The following is a 245-nucleotide window of genomic DNA, read 5'->3' as shown; positions in this document are numbered from 1 at the left end:
TATATATATAGGTTATGAAAGGTAATGGAGTCAACCAGACCCTAAAAATACAGGTACTACCGAGTAAGTGCTGTATACCGATTAGTTATACCCCAGATGTGGTTGTAACAGGAATGGGGAATATAACATGGGTCGTGTATTAGCGTGTGTATATATAAAAAAGAATGAGATAAAGAGACCTATGGCATAAATAAATTTATATTTTATGTAGAATGTCTTACAGCTGTTTCAGGGAAGATTCAATG

Source organism: Octopus bimaculoides, chromosome 9 (assembly GCF_001194135.2).
Source record: "Octopus bimaculoides isolate UCB-OBI-ISO-001 chromosome 9, ASM119413v2, whole genome shotgun sequence".
NCBI lineage: Eukaryota > Metazoa > Mollusca > Cephalopoda > Octopoda > Octopodidae > Octopus > Octopus bimaculoides.
This window is presented reverse-complemented; position numbering follows the sequence as displayed.